Here is a 14,339-nt window from a genome sequence, read left to right on the forward strand (position 1 = left end):
GGCCTTTTAAGGTCTTATCCAGTATACACAATATCTCCTAAGATCTTCACTAGTAGACAGAAGACATTTTAAGGTGGTTTATAGTAGAGAGAATACCTTTTAAGGTATTCTCTGATAGAAGGTCTTCTTTTAAGGTTTCTCTAGTAGACAGGGCCTTCTGTTTAAGGTCTTCTCTAGCATACCGAAGGCCTTTTAAGGTCTTCTCTAGTATACCGAAGACCTTTTAAGGTCTTTTCTAATATGCCGAAGGTCTTCTCTAGTATACCGAAGACCATTTAAGGTCTTCTCTAGTATACCGAAAACCTTTTAAGGTCTTCTCTAGTATACCGAAGACCTTTTAAGGCCTTCTCTAGTATACCGAAGACCGTTTAAGGTCTTCTCTATTATACCGAAGACCTTTTAAGGTCTTCTCTAGTATACTGAAGACTTTTTAAGGTCTTCTCTAGTATACCGAAGGCCGTTTAAGGTCTTCTCTAGTATACCGAAGACCGTTTAAGGTCTTTTCTAGTATACCGAAGACCTTTTAAGGTCTTCTCTAGTTTACCGAAGACCGTTTAAGGTCTTCTCTAGTATACCGAAGACCTTTTAAGGTCTTTTCTAGTATATCGAAGACCCTTTAAGGTCTTCTCTAGTATACCGAAGACCTTTTAAGGTCTTCTCTAGTATACCGAAGACCTTTAAAAGACTTCTCTAGTATACCGAAGACCTTTTAAGGTCTTTCTAGTGTACCAAAGACCATTTAAGGTCTTCTCTAGTATACCGAAGACCTTTTAAGGCCTTCTCTAGTATACCAAATACCATTTAAAGTCTTCTCTAGTATGCCGAAGACCTTTTAAGGTCTTCTCTAGTATGCCGAAGACATTTTAAGGTCTTTTCTAGTATACCGAAGACCGTTTAGGGTCTTCTCTAGTATACCGAAGACCTTTTAAGGTGTTCTCTAGCATACCGAAGACCGTTTAAGGTCTTCTGTAGTATACCGAAGATTTTTTAAGGTCTTCTCAAGTATACCGAAGACCTTTTAAGACCTTCCCTAGTATTTCGAAGACCTTCCCTAGTATTTCGAAGACCTTTTAAGGTTTTCTCTAGTATACCGAAGACCTTTTAAGGTCTTCTCTGTTATACCAAATACCATTTAAAGTCTACTCTAGTATGCCGAAGACCTTTTATGGTCTTCTCTAGTATGCCGAAGACCTTATTTATTTATTTATTTCAAATATTTATTATAATAAAAAATTACAATAAAATTATATAAAAAATAGCACTAGCATCTAAGGCTATCGGCTAACCGAAGACCTTTTAAGGTCTTCTCTAGTACACCGAAGACCGTTTAAGGTCTTCTCTAGTATAGTATTTAAGGACTTCTTTAGTATACCGAAGGCCTCTTAAGGTCTTCTCTAGTATACTGAAGACCTTTTAAGGTCTTTTCTAATATGCCGAAGACCGTCTAAGGTCTTCTCTAGTATGCCGAAGACCATTCAAGGTTTTCTCTAGTGTACCGAAAACCTTTTAAGGTATTGTCTGGTATACCGTAGACCTTTGAAGGTCTTCTCTAGTATACCGAGGACCATTTAAGGTCTTCTTTAGTATACCGAAGGCCTCTTAAGGTCTTTTCTAATATGCCGAAGACCTTTAAAGGTCTTTTCTAGTATACCGAAGGCCTTTTAAGGTCTTCTTTAGTATACCGAAGGCCTCTTAAGGTCTTCTCTAGTATACCGAAGACCTTTTAAGGTGTTCTCTAGTATACCGAAGAACTTTTAAGGTCTTCTCTAGTATACCGAAGACCGTTTAAGGTCTTTTCTAGTATACCGAAGACCGTTTAAGGTGTTCTCTAATATACCGAAGACCTTTTAAGGTCTTCTCTATTATACCGAAGACCTTTTAAGGTCTTCTCTAGTATACCGAAGACCTTTCAAGGTCTTCTCTAGCGTACCGAAGACCTTTTAAGATCTTCTCTAGTATACCGAAGACCGTTTAAGGTCTTCTCTAGGATACTGAAGACCTTTTAAGGTCTTCTCTAGTATACTGAAGACCGTTCAAGGTCTTCTCTAGTATATCGGAGACCTTTTATGGTCTTCTCTAGTATACCGAAGACCTTTTAAGGTCTTCTCTCGTATACCGAAGACCGTTTAAGGTCTTCTCTAGTATACCGAAGACCATTTAAGGTCTTCTCTAGTATATCGAAAACCTTTTAAGGTATTCTCTAGTATACCGAAGAACTTTTAAGGTCTTCTCTAGTATACCGAAGACCTTTTAAGGTTTCTCTTGTATACCGAAAACCTTTTAAAGAACTTCTCTAGTATACCGAAGACCTTTTCAGGTCTTCTCTAGTATACAAAATACCTTTTAAGGTCTTCTCTAGTATATCGAAGACCTTTTAAGGTTTTCTCTAGTGTACCGAAGACCTTTTAAGGTCTTCTCTAGTATACCGAAGACCTTTAGGTCTTCTCTAGTATACCGAATACCGTTTAAGGCATTCTCTAGTATACCGAAGACCTTTTAAGGTCTTCTCTAGTATACCGAACACCTTTTAAGGTCTTCTCTGGTATGCCGAAGACCTTTTAAGGTCTGCTCTAGTATACCGAAAACCCTTTAAGGTCTTCTCTAGTATACCGAAGGCCTTTTAAAGTCTTCTCTAGTTACCGAAGACCTTTTAAGGTCTTCTCTAGTATACCGAAGACCTTTTAAGTTCTTCTATAGTATACCGAAGACCGTTTAAGGTCTTTTCTATTATACCGAAGACTTTTTAAGGTTTTCTCTAGTATACCGAAGACCTTTAAAGGTCTTCTCTAGTATACCGTAGACCTTTTAAGGTGTTCTCTAGTATACCTAAGACCTTTTAAGGTCTTCTGTAGTATACCGAAGACCTTTTAAGGTCTTCTGTAGGTTACCGAAGACCTTTTAAGGTCTTTTCTAGTATACCGAAGACCTTTTCAGGTCTTTTCTAGTGTACCGAAGACCTTAAGGTCTTCTCTAGTATAGTGAAGACCTTTTAAAGACTTCTCTAGTATACCGAAGACCTTTTAAGGTTTTCTCTAGTATACCGAAGACCTTTTAAGGTCTTCTCTGTTATACCAAATACCATTTAAAGTCTACTCTAGTATGCCGAAGACCTTTTATGGTCTTCTCTAGTATGCCGAAGACCTTATTTATTTATTTATTTCAAATATTTATTATAATAAAAAATTACAATAAAATTATATAAAAAATAGCACTAGCATCTAAGGCTATCGGCTAACCGAAGACCTTTTAAGGTCTTCTCTAGTACACCGAAGACCGTTTAAGGTCTTCTCTAGTATAGTATTTAAGGACTTCTTTAGTATACCGAAGGCCTCTTAAGGTCTTCTCTAGTATACTGAAGACCTTTTAAGGTCTTTTCTAATATGCCGAAGACCGTCTAAGGTCTTCTCTAGTATACCGAAGACCATTCAAGGTTTTCTCTAGTGTACCGAAAACCTTTTAAGGTATTGTCTGGTATACCGTAGACCTTTGAAGGTCTTCTCTAGTATACCGAGGACCATTTAAGGTCTTCTTTAGTATACCGAAGGCCTCTTAAGGTCTTTTCTAATATGCCGAAGACCTTTAAAGGTCTTTTCTAGTATACCGAAGGCCTTTTAAGGTCTTCTTTAGTATACCGAAGGCCTCTTAAGGTCTTCTCTAGTATACCGAAGACCTTTTAAGGTATTCTCTAGTATCCCGAGACCTTTTAAGGTCTTCTCTAGTATACCGAAGACCTTTAAAGGTCTTTTCTAGTATACCGAAGGCCTTTTAAGGTCTTCTTTAGTATACCGAAGACCGTTTAAGGTCTTTTCTAGTATACCGAAGACCTTTTAAGGTGTTCTCTAGTATACCGAAGAACTTTTAAGGTCTTCTCTAGTATACCGAAGACCGTTTAAGGTCTTTTCTAGTATACCGAAGACCGTTTAAGGTGTTCTCTAATATACCGAAGACCTTTTAAGGTCTTCTCTATTATACCGAAGACCTTTTAAGGTCTTCTCTAGTATACCGAAGACCTTTCAAGGTCTTCTCTAGCGTACCGAAGACCTTTTAAGATCTTCTCTAGTATACCGAAGACCGTTTAAGGTCTTCTCTAGGATACTGAAGACCTTTTAAGGTCTTCTCTAGTATACTGAAGACCGTTCAAGGTCTTCTCTAGTATATCGGAGACCTTTTATGGTCTTCTCTAGTATACCGAAGACCTTTTAAGGTCTTCTCTCGTATACCGAAGACCGTTTAAGGTCTTCTCTAGTATACCGAAGACCATTTAAGGTCTTCTCTAGTATATCGAAAACCTTTTAAGGTATTCTCTAGTATACCGAAGAACTTTTAAGGTCTTCTCTAGTATACCGAAGACCTTTTAAGGTTTCTCTTGTATACCGAAAACCTTTTAAGGACTTCTCTAGTATACCGAAGACCTTTTCAGGTCTTCTCTAGTATACAAAATACCTTTTAAGGTCTTCTCTAGTATATCGAAGACCTTTTAAGGTTTTCTCTAGTGTACCGAAGACCTTTTAAGGTCTTCTCTAGTATACCGAAGACCTTTAGGTCTTCTCTAGTATACCGAATACCGTTTAAGGCATTCTCTAGTATACCGAAGACCTTTTAAGGTCTTCTCTAGTATACCGAACACCTTTTAAGGTCTTCTCTGGTATGCCGAAGACCTTTTAAGGTCTGCTCTAGTATACCGAAAACCCTTTAAGGTCTTCTCTAGTATACCGAAGGCCTTTTAAAGTCTTCTCTAGTTACCGAAGACCTTTTAAGGTCTTCTCTAGTATACCGAAGACCTTTTAAGTTCTTCTATAGTATACCGAAGACCGTTTAAGGTCTTTTCTATTATACCGAAGACTTTTTAAGGTTTTCTCTAGTATACCGAAGACCTTTAAAGGTCTTCTCTAGTATACCGTAGACCTTTTAAGGTGTTCTCTAGTATACCTAAGACCTTTTAAGGTCTTCTGTAGTATACCGAAGACCTTTTAAGGTCTTCTGTAGGTTACCGAAGACCTTTTAAGGTCTTTTCTAGTATACCGAAGACCTTTTCAGGCCTTTTCTAGTGTACCGAAGACCTTAAGGTCTTCTCTAGTATAGTGAAGACCTTTTAAAGACTTCTCTAGTATACCGAAGACCTTTTAAGGTCTTTTGTAGTATACCGAAGACCTTTTAAGGTCTTCTCTAGTATACCGAAGACCGTTCAAGGTCTTGTCTAGTATACCGAAGATCTTTTAAGGTCTTCTCTAGTATAGCGAAGACCTTTTAAGGTCTTATCTAGTATACCGAAGACCGTTTAAGGTCTTCTCTAGTATACCGAAGACTTTTTATTGTCTTCTCTAGTATACCGAAGACTTTTTATTGTCTTCTCTAGTATACCGAAGACCTTTTAAGGTCTTCTGTAGTTTTTGTGATATTCTGTAGTAAACAATAAACCTTGTAATGTCTTCTCTAGTCAAGAGAAAATTAATAATTTTTTAATCCCTATGACAAGATCGCCATTGTTTTATCATTCAAGCCTTTTTGTATTGTTGGGGGATTGTAGGCTTTTTTGTCCAAAACAAACAAACAAACAACAACAATAACACAACACAAAATCATCAACAGTGACCAACTGGCCAATAAAACAACAGTCTGGCGCATGCCTCAAGTTATGTTCCCCACACTCACTCCCAGAGAGTAGTTGTGTGCATCATCATTCGGCTAATGGAGAATAAAACACGAGAGTCGAATATGCCGTTTGTTTGATGATTTGCATTTGTTTGGCCCGTGCTTTGGTCATGCACACACACACACACTTGGGGCCATTAGAACAGCACACATTTGATCTCACCCCATGTCGATATTAGCCGAAGTTAAACAAGCCGAATAGTTAGTGAGTGGCAAGCAAGCATTGAACGTAAAAGAAAATTCAAAATTCAATTCATTAGGCAACCAACCCCCACCCGACCACACAACCCAAACGACACCCACTCACCAACACAAACAGCAACAAACCCCAGGTTAAGTGAATTACACACACATTTTTCCTTGTTATCAACAACAATAACAACAAAAGCCCCAACAAAACAACGGCCCACACAGTTGTTTATATTCCACTCTCTCTCTATCTCTCAAATACCTAGCTGGACTCCTCTCTGCTATGATCTTTGCAAAGACAACAGTGGAATGAATGTAAATGGGGCTCGTATTATTTGTGCTCCCACAGAGAATCGATGTGAGTAAACGAATGAATGGATGGATGAATGAACAAAATTTAATTTTAGTCCAAGGTTTGGAAAGAAGAAAAAGCATTCGGCTGCATGACAGCCGAAAACAAAATTTTCAATCATTTATATGCCGTTGTTTGTGGTGCTGTGGTTGTTGTTTTTGTTGTTTATTCAAACTCTCAATAGAAATGAAAATTTCCCCATGCCAAGCAAACGAAACGAAGACAAATCCCCAATCTCTCATTGGCCCAAATCTCAACTCTTCATTGGTTTGTTAGTCATCCATCCAACCAACCAACTATGCCTATGTGTGTGTGCGCTCGTCCGAATAACGGCTGTGTAAGCATCTCTTCTTCAATAACCTAAAAGAAGATTTTCCCAAAAAAAAAAAAAAAAAAAACTGTTCAGCCATTTTCCAACATTTTAGCCAGCTTTTTGTTTTCTTCTCTGTATTGGTTGATGATTTTTCTTGGCTATTTTTAAATCGTAGATTTTTCTTAAGAAAATGAAATTAAGAAAATTATGAGGAAGAGACAGAGAGTGAGAGAGAAAGAAGAGGAAGAGGCAGGGGTTAAGACGTAAAAACCCAGAAAATTGCGTTGTAATATGTACGTAAAAGAATTTTTGTAAGAAATTTGGATCAATTTCATAGCAAAGGTAGGGTGTCTTTTTATGGAGGAGCCACCTTGGCTTCTTCTAACGATTCAAAAGAGTCTTCATAGATGAGCCAAAGGCTCTTTTTTACAGATGAGCCGGAGGGTTTTTTTTTTTTTTTTTTTATTGGACAACACGAAGTGTGACATTATAGTCTTTGTAGACGAACTGAAGGGAGTCTTTATCGACGAAACGAATACCTTGCATAGTAGACGGAAGACCTTATAAGGTTTACCCTAGTAGACAAAAGACCACTTCAGGTTTTCTATAGTAGACAGAAGACCCTCTAAAGGCACTCCTATTAAGTTATTTTAAGGTATTCTCTAGTAGGCAGAAGTCCTTTTAAGGTCTTTCTAGTAGACAGACTACATTTTGAGGTCTTATCTAGTCGACAGGAGACCTTTTGAGGGTTCTGGTAGTAGACAAACGTTCTTTTAAGATATTCCCTAGTAGAGAGAAGTCCTGTTAGTGTCTTCACTAGTAGATATAGGCCTTTTAAGGTCTTATTTAGTACACATAAGACCTTTTAAGGTCTTCCCTAGTAGACAAAAGACCTGCTAGAGTCTTCTACAGAAGGTATAGGAACTTTTAGGGTCTTCTTAGTAGACATAATACCTTTTGAGGTCCTCTCTAGTCGAAAGGAGACCCTTTTAAGGTCTTCTCTAGTATACAGACGACCTTGTAAGCTCTTCCCAAGTAGACAAAAGACCTGTTAGGGTCGTCTACAGCAAGTAGAAGAACTTTTAAGGTCTTCTCTAGTAGACGGAAGACCTTTTAAGGTCTTCTCTAGTATACAGAAGGTCTGTTAAGGTTTTCTCTATTAGATAAAAGATCTTCTAAGGTCATCTCTAGTATACAGAATACATTTAAAGGTATTTCCTAGTAGAAAGAAGGCCTTTTGAGGGTTCTGGTAGTAGACAGATATTCTTTTAAGGTATTCTCTGGTAGACAGAAGTCCTGTTAGTGTCTTCACTAGTAGATAGAGGCCTTTAAAAGTCTTATTTAGTACATATAAGACCTTTTAAGGTCTTCCCTAGTAGACAAAAGACCTGCTAGAGTCTTCTACATTAAGTATAAGAACTTTTTAGGTCTTCCCTTGTTGACCGAAGTCCTTTTAAGGTTTTCTCTAGTAGACAGAATACCTTTTGAGGTCTTCTCTATTCGACAGAGATCCTTTTAAGGTCTTCTCTAGTATACAGACGACCTTTTAAGCTCTTCCCAAGTAGACAAAAGACCTGTAAGGGTCTTCTACAGTAGGTAGAATAACTTTTAAGGCATTCTCTAGTAGACAGAATTCCTTTTAAGATTTTCTCTAGTATACAGAAGGTATGTTAAGGCCTTCTCTAGTATACATAATACCTTTAAAGGTATTTCCTAGTAGAAAGAAGACCTTTTGAGGGTTCTGGTAGTAGACAGACATTCTTTTAAGGTATTCTCTAGTAGAAAGAAGTCCTGTTAGTGTCTTCACTAGTAGATAGTGGCCTTTTAAGGACTTATTTAGTACACATAAGACCTTTTAAGGTCTTCCCTAGTAGACGAAAGACCTTCTAGGATCTTCTACAGTAGGTATAAGAACTTTTAAGGTCTTCTCTAGTAGGCGGAAGACCTTTTAAGGTTTTCCCTGGTAGACAGAAGTCCTTTTACGGTCTTCTCTAGTAGATAGAAGACCTTTTAAGGTCTTCTCTAGTCGAAAGAAGACCCTTTAAAGGTATTCTCTAGTATACAGACGACCTTGTAAGCTCTTCCCAAGTAGACAAAAGACCTGTTAGGGTCGTCTACAGCAGGTAGAAGAACTTTTAAGGTCCTCTCTAGTAGACGGAAGACCTTTTAAGGTTTTCCCTGGTAGACAGAAGTCCTTTTACGGGTTTCTCTAGTAGATAGAAGACCTTTTAAGGACATCTCTAGCATACAGAATACCTTTAAAGGTATTTCCTAGTAGAAAGAAGACCTTTTGAGGGTTCTGGTAGTAGAGAGACATTCTTTTAAGTTATTCTCTAGTAGACAGAAGTCCCGTTAGTGTCTTCACTAGTAGATAGTGGCCTTTTAAGGTCTTATTTAGTACACATACGGCCTTTTAAGGTCTTCCCTAGTAGACAAAAGACCTGCTAGAGTCTTCTACAGTAGGTATAAGAACTTTTAAGGTCTTCTCTAGTAGACGGAAGAACTTTTTAAGGTTTTCCCTGGTAGGCAGAAGTCCTTTTACGGTCTTCTCTAGTAAACAGAATACCTTTTGAGGACTTCTCTAGTGGAAATGAGACCCTTTTAAGGTCTTCTCTAGTATACAGACGACCTTGTAAGCTCTTCCCAAGTAGACAAAAGACCTGTAAGGGTCTTCTACAGTAGGTAGAATAACTTTTAAGGCATTCTCTAGTAGACAGAATTCCTTTTAAGATTTTCTCTAGTATACAGAAGGTATGTTAAGGCCTTCTCTAGTATACATAATACCTTTAAAGGTATTTCCTAGTAGAAAGAAGACCTTTTGAGGGTTCTGGTAGTAGACAGACATTCTTTTAAGGTATTCTCTAGTAGAAAGAAGTCCTGTTAGTGTCTTCACTAGTAGATAGTGGCCTTTTAAGGACTTATTTAGTACACATAAGACCTTTTAAGGTCTTCCCTAGTAGACGAAAGACCTTCTAGGATCTTCTACAGTAGGTATAAGAACTTTTAAGGTCTTCTCTAGTAGGCGGAAGACCTTTTAAGGTTTTCCCTGGTAGACAGAAGTCCTTTTACGGTCTTCTCTAGTAGATAGAAGACCTTTTAAGGTCTTCTCTAGTCGAAAGAAGACCCTTTAAAGGTATTCTCTAGTATACAGACGACCTTGTAAGCTCTTCCCAAGTAGACAAAAGACCTGTTAGGGTCGTCTACAGCAGGTAGAAGAACTTTTAAGGTCCTCTCTAGTAGACGGAAGACCTTTTAAGGTTTTCCCTGGTAGACAGAAGTCCTTTTACGGGTTTCTCTAGTAGATAGAAGACCTTTTAAGGACATCTCTAGCATACAGAATACCTTTAAAGGTATTTCCTAGTAGAAAGAAGACCTTTTGAGGGTTCTGGTAGTAGAGAGACATTCTTTTAAGTTATTCTCTAGTAGACAGAAGTCCCGTTAGTGTCTTCACTAGTAGATAGTGGCCTTTTAAGGTCTTATTTAGTACACATACGGCCTTTTAAGGTCTTCCCTAGTAGACAAAAGACCTGCTAGAGTCTTCTACAGTAGGTATAAAAACTTTTAAGGTCTTCTCTAGTAGACGGAAGAACTTTTTAAGGTTTTCCCTGGTAGGCAGAAGTCCTTTTACGGTCTTCTCTAGTAAACAGAATACCTTTTGAGGACTTCTCTAGTGGAAATGAGACCCTTTTAAGGTCTTCTCTAGTATACAGACGACCTTGTAAGCTCTTCCCAAGTAGACAAAAGACCTGTTAGGGTCGTCTACAGCAGGTAGAAGAACTTTTAAGGTCTTCTCTAGTAGACGGAAGAACTTTTTAAGGTTTTCCCTGGTAGGCAGAAGTCCTTTTACGGTCTTCTCTAGTAAACAGAATACCTTTTGAGGACTTCTCTAGTCGAAATGAGACCCTTTTAAGGTATTCTCCAGTATACAGACGACCTTGTAAGCTCTTCCCAAGTCGACAAAAGACCTGTTAGGGCCTCTCTAGTAGACGGAAGACCTTTTAAGGTTTTCCCTGGTAGACAGAAGTCCTTTTACGGTCTTCTCTAGTAGGTAGAAGACCTTTTAAGGTCTTCTCTAGTATACAGAATACCTTTAAAAGTATTTCCTAGTAGAAAGAAGACCTTTTGAGGGTTCTGGTAGTAGACAGACATTCTTTTAAGTTATTCTCTAGTAGACAGAAGTCCCGTTAGTGTCTTCACTAGTAGACAGATGCCTTTTAAGGTCTTATTTAGTACACATAAAACCTTTTAAGGTCTTCCCTAGTAGACGAAAGACCTGCTAGGGTCTTCTACAGTAGATATAAGAACTTTTAAGGTATTCTCTAGTAGACAGAATACCTTTTGAGGTCTTCTCTAATCGACAGAGACCCTTTTAAGGTCTTATCTAGTATACAGACGACCTTTAAAGCTCTGCCCGAGTAGACAAAAGACCTGTAAGGGTATTCTACAGTAGGAAGAAGAGCTTTTAAGGCATTCTCTAGTAGACAGAAGCCCTTTTAAGGTCTTCTCTAGCATACAGAAGGTCTGTTAAGTTCTTCTAAAGTAGGTAGAAGAACTTTTAAGGTCTTCCGTAGTAGACAGAAGTACTTTTAAGGTCTTCTCTGGCATACAGAAGGTCTGTAAAGTTTTCTATAGTAGACCGAAGTCCTTTTATGGTCGTCTACAGTAGGTAGAACTTTTAAGGTTTTCTCTAGTATACCTTTTAAGCTCTTCCCAAGTAGACAAAAGACCTGCTATGGTCTTCTACAGTAGGTAGAAGAACTTTTAAGGTCTTGTGTAGTAGGCGGGACACCTTTTAAGGTTTTCCCTGGTAGACATAAGGCATTTTAAGGTCTTCTCTAGTAAGCAGAGGGCCTTTTAAGGTCTTCCCAAGTAGACAAAAGACCTGTTATGGACTGCACTAATATATAGATGACCTTTCCTATCTGTAGTACACAGAAGGCCTTTTAAGGTCTTCTATAGTAAATAAAAAACTTTTTAAGGTATTCTCCAGTAGACAGAAGGCCTTTTAAGATATTCTCTAGTAGACAGAAGACTATTTAAGGTCTTCTATAGTAGATAGAAGACCTTTTATATATGATTACTTGTTGTTTTCTACATTATTTACCATTTCATATCAGTTTTGTCACTTTCATATCCCAAAGGAGGCAAAATAAGAAAACTTTATTTGCGAATAACCGGTTCACAAGTTATGAGTAACCGCTATTATTTTGTGTAAATCGTTATTTTTAACATTTTTGGCCATTTTATAGCCCATTTTTAGTCCCAGAATGGTTCAAATGATATACTTTTGTTGCGTAATAAACTATTATCAACCGGGTAACCACATGTTTTTATGTGGCTACTCGTCATTTTTTACATTTATGCCATTTTGTAAGGCATTCATCATTTTATAACTAAGTAATCGGTTCTTATTGATGGGTAACCGGTATTTTTTGTGAAATATCGTTCTTTTTCACATTTCTGATTATGTAATTTCATGTAATTTGGCAAATTTCCATGTTTTAATTGTGTAGTAACTGATTACCAAAAGGGTACCCAAAGTTTTATATATGATTACTTGTTGTTTTCTACATTATTTACCATTTTATATCAGTTTTGGCACTTTCATATCCCAAAGAAGGCAAAATAAGAAACATTTATTTGCAAATAACCGGTTCACAAGTATGGGTAACCGGTATTATTTTGTGAATATCGTTATTTTTCAATATTTTTGAACATTTTATATCCCATTAGATGTATTTTTAGTTCCAAAAGTATTCAAATGACATCCTTTTATCGCGAAATAAAATATAATCAACCGGGTACCCACATGTTTTTATGTGGCTGCTCGTTATTTTATTACATTTTACACCATTTTGTTTAGCTTTAGACACTTTCTCATCGGAAAAGAGTCAAAATGTTACCGTTTTATAACTAAGTATCCGGTTCTCAAACATGAGTAACCGCTATTTTTGTGAAATATCGTGTCTTGTTACATTTTTGATTATGTGAGTTCACATTAGACACCGTTTTATGGCAAAAAGGAAAATTTCCATGTTTGACTCGTGTAGTAACTGATTACCAAACGGGTACCCACATGTTTATATATGATTACTTGTTATTTTCTACATTATTTACCATTTTATTTCAGTTTAGGCACTTTTATATATCAAAGGAAGCAAAATAAGAAAGCTTTATTAGCAAATAACCGCTTCACAAGTATGGGTAACCGATATTATTTTGTGTAAATCATTATTTTGTAACATTTTTGACCATTTTATAGCTCATTTTTAGCCCCAGAATTGTTCAAATTATATACTTTTGTAGCGAAATAAACTATTATCAACCGAGTACCCACATGTTTTTATGTGGCTACTCGTTATTTTTTACATTTATGCCATTTTGTAAGGCTTTCTCATCCGAAAAGAGTCAATATATAATCATTTTATAACTAAGTAATCGGTTCTTATTGATGGGTAACCGGTATTTTTTGTGAAATATCGTTCTTTTTCAAATTTCTGATTATGCAATTTCACATTAGATGCTGGTTTATGGCGAAAAAAGCAAAATTACATGTTTTAATTGTGTAGCAACTTATTACCAAACGGGTACCCATAGTTTTATATATGATTACTGGTTGTTTTCTACATTATTGACCATTTTATAACAGCTTTGGCACTTTCATATCCAAAAGGAGGCAAAATAAGATAACTTTATTTGCAAACAACCGGTTCACCAATATGGGTAACCGTTATTATTTTGTGAATACCGTTATTTTTCAATATTTTTGTACATTTCATATCCCATTATATGCCCTTTTAGCCCCAAAAGTGTTAAAATGACATACTTTTGTTGCGAACTAAACAATTATCAACTGGGTACTCATATGTTCTCTTGCGGTTACTTGTTGTTTTTTATATGTTATACCATATTGTTTAGCTTTAGGCACTTTCTCATCCGAAAAAAAACCAAAATATGACCATTTTATAACTAAGTAACCGGTTCTCAAATATGGGTAACCGCTATTTTTGTGAAAAATCGCTATTTTCAACGTTTCTGATTATGTGAGTTTACATTATATGCCGCTGCTTGTTGAAAAATGCAAAATTACATGTTTTATGTGTCTAGTAAATGATTAGCAACAAACGGGTACCCACAGATTTTTATGCGGATGCTTGTTGTTTTTTTACTTTTTATGTCGTTTTATTTCAGTTCTAACACTATATCATATCAAAGGATACAAAATAAGATCATTTTATTACCAAATAACCGGTTCGTTATAACGGGTAACCGGTATTTTTTGTGGGAAAATGTTAATTTAATTAATTTTAACCTTTTTTGATTATTTTATATCACATTAGGTGCTGTTTTCTCGCAAAAAGCCTAAATTATGTGTATTAATTGCCTCGTAAAGTGATTACCAACCGAGTACCCATGAATTTCTAAGCGTTTACCTGTTGGTTTTAACATTATATACCATTTTATTTGAGTTGTTTAGCATTCTCATGCCAAGAAACATAAAATTAGGAAATTTTAATAAAAAAGTAACTGGTTCACAGATATGGGTAACCATTTTTTGTAACATTTTGTATTATGTGAATTTACATTAGATGCTGTTTTAGAGTGTAAAAAGTCAAAATTAGATGTTTTTTTTTTGTCTTTCAATTGCCTACCAAACGGGTACCCACAGCTTTATATATGATTACTTGTTGCTTTCTATATTTTGTATCATTTTATTTCACTTTTGACACTTTCCCAGCCCAAACGATACAAAATAAGAACATTTTAATACCAAGTAACCGCTTCGTAATATCGGGTAACCGGTACTTTTTGTGGAAAAATTTTAATTTTAAA

The 14,339-nt window shown here is 36.5% G+C and overlaps 1 protein-coding gene across 4 annotated transcripts in view; it reads left to right on the forward strand.

The window, feature by feature from the left end:
• Positions 1–14,339, forward strand: part of LOC141400172 (uncharacterized) — an 85,941-nt gene that overhangs the window by 39,723 nt on the left and 31,879 nt on the right. The window lies entirely within an intron of this gene.

This window comes from Musca autumnalis, unplaced genomic scaffold, assembly GCF_047663935.1.
Source record: "Musca autumnalis isolate F117 unplaced genomic scaffold, ASM4766393v1 scaffold_3, whole genome shotgun sequence".
Classification (NCBI taxonomy): domain Eukaryota; kingdom Metazoa; phylum Arthropoda; class Insecta; order Diptera; family Muscidae; genus Musca; species Musca autumnalis.